General features: G+C 43.6%; 1 long non-coding RNA gene across 2 annotated transcripts in view; it reads left to right on the top strand.

Moving 5' to 3' along the window:
- Positions 1-554: 554 nt before the first annotated feature.
- Positions 555-2,249, top strand: part of LOC141372962 (uncharacterized) — a 38,550-nt gene continuing 36,855 nt past the window's right edge. For both annotated transcript variants that reach the window (XR_012378496.1, XR_012378495.1), the window contains exon 1: positions 555-606. This is a non-coding gene — a long non-coding RNA (uncharacterized lncRNA). The remainder of the gene's footprint in view (positions 607-2,249) is intronic.

Below are 2,249 nucleotides of genomic sequence, written 5' to 3'. Positions count from 1 at the left end.
CTTGGCTGGGAGTCTGCTTCTCCCTCTGACCTTCTTCCCTCTCGTGCTCTCTCTCTACCATTCTCTCTCTCTCAATAAATAAATTAAAAAAAATCTTTAAAAACAAAACAAAAATAAAACAGTGCTGTTTAGGATCTCTCTTTTTGATGAAAACCCTCTTCCCAGGGCACCTGGGTGGCTCAATTGGTTAAGCGACTGCCTTCAGCTCAGGTCATGATCCTGGAGTCCCAGGATCGAGTCCCACATCGGGCTCCCTGCTTAGCAGGGAGTCTGCTTCTCCCTCTGACCCTCCCCCCTCTTGTGCTCTCTCTTTCTCTCTCTCTCAAATAAATAAATAAAATCTTTAAAAAAAACAAAACAAAACAAAACCCTCTTCCCAATTTGGAATAGTTTTCCTCCGGGGGGGGGGGGAGGGTCTATGTGGGAAAAGGCTTTTTTTTTTAGGATTTTATTCGTTTATTTGAGAGAGAGAGAGAGCACAAGCGGGGGGAGTGGCAGAGGGAGAGGGAGAAGCAAACTTTCCCCAGGAACCCAAAGCTCTGTGTCCCAAGACCTGGAATCATGACCTGAGCCAAAGGCAGACGCTTCATTGACTGAGCCACCCAGGTACGTGGCTGGTCTTTAAAAATTAAGCATAGTCTCTAAACCCTGAGAAAGGAAAAGGGTGGTTTTAGAAGGTAGAGGCTGGGGCTGATGGGCCACTCCTTCAGAAAAGGCAGGGGAACGGGCCTAGAGGAATGAGAGAAGCTCAAGGACTTTTACTAGAAAACATAGTGTAACAAAGTAACAGGGCAAAATGCAACAGAACTGCAGAAACTAGTTCGCAAGTTGTACAAATTAATACCAGGGTGGTGTGTGTACCTAGCTGGATTGGTTAACATATCTTTAAAAGAATCCGTAGCGGTTTTGTTTTGTTTTGTTTTGTTTTGAGGGAAAAACTTCCACAAGGTCATCTTATCGGAAAATGTTACTAAGTGGGTGTTTACTTTCTTTAAAATGAATATCAAAAGGTCTGGATTGCAGTCAGATGTATACGCTTTTAGAAAGATTTTGAGCATTTCAATAACAATAAAAATGAAATGTTCAGGATCACATAAAGAAAACTAAATGAGGGGGTGCCTGGGTGGCTCAGATGGTTGAGCACCTGCTTTCGGCTCCTGTGGTGATCTCTGGGTGCTGGGATCAAGCCCAGGGTTGGGCTCCCAGTTCAGCGGGGATTCTGCCTTTCCCTCTCCCCCTGCTTGTGCTCTGTCTCTCTCTCAAATGAATAAATAAAATCTTAAAAAAAAAAAAAGAAAAGAAAATTAAATGAGACATTTCCTTTGTGACTTCTATTTGGTTTATTATTTATTATTATTATTATTTCTGGCTCAAAAAGATATTTTTATTAAAGCACAGGGAGGGCGCCTGGGTGGCTCAGTCGGTTGAGCGACTGCCTTCAGCTCAGGTCATGATCCTGGAGTCCCGGGATCGAGTCCCATATCAGGCTCCCTGCTCGGCGGGGAGTCTGCTTCTCCCTCTGACCCTCCCCCCTCTCGTGTGCTTTCTCTCTCTCATTCTCTCTCTCTCAAATAAATAAATAAAATCTTAAATTAAAAACAACAACAATAACAACCATGCAGAGTATTTGTCTTACGGTAGGGCTTTAATATATGTTTCTTTCCCATTTTTTTAAAAACGTGTCATTAAATATAACATTAAAACATTTAAGTTGATTTTGCATATTGTTCTGAATTCTTATTAATCTATACCACATTTTATGAGGAAGGAGTTACGATTCCCTTTAGGCAGATGAGAAGGTTGACAGGCAGAGAGGTTAAATTATTTGTCCAGGGCCTCTCATTAGTGCTGCTTGATTCTGAGTCTGTCAGATCCATTTTGACCTACCATCATCAGGCTTTCTGCCCACTCACCACTCCACAGGAACTACTTCTTTAATCACTTTTTTCCCCCCACTGCCAAGTCCAATGATCAATTTTCAGTCCTCAGCCACATTTGACACAATTGGTCAGTTCCTCTTACTTTTTTTTCTGTTTAAAGATTTTATTTTGGGGGGTGCCTGGGTGGCTCAGTTGGTTAAGCGACTGCCTTCGGCTCAGGTCATGATCCTGGAGTCCCGGGATCGAGTCCCACATCGGGCTCCCTGCTCAGCGGGGGGTCTGCTTCTCCCTCTGACCCTCTTCCCTCTCGTGCTCTCTATCTCTCATTCTCTCTCTCTCTCTCTCTCTCTCTCTCTCTCTCTCTCTCTC

This window comes from Callorhinus ursinus, unplaced genomic scaffold (genome assembly GCF_003265705.2).
Source record: "Callorhinus ursinus isolate GAN/ISIS: 27379988/994484 unplaced genomic scaffold, GSC_fseal_2.0 scaffold6, whole genome shotgun sequence".
Taxonomy (NCBI): domain Eukaryota; kingdom Metazoa; phylum Chordata; class Mammalia; order Carnivora; family Otariidae; genus Callorhinus; species Callorhinus ursinus.
The sequence above is the reverse complement of the archived record's forward strand: the minus strand, read 5'-3'. Positions and strand labels throughout refer to the sequence as shown.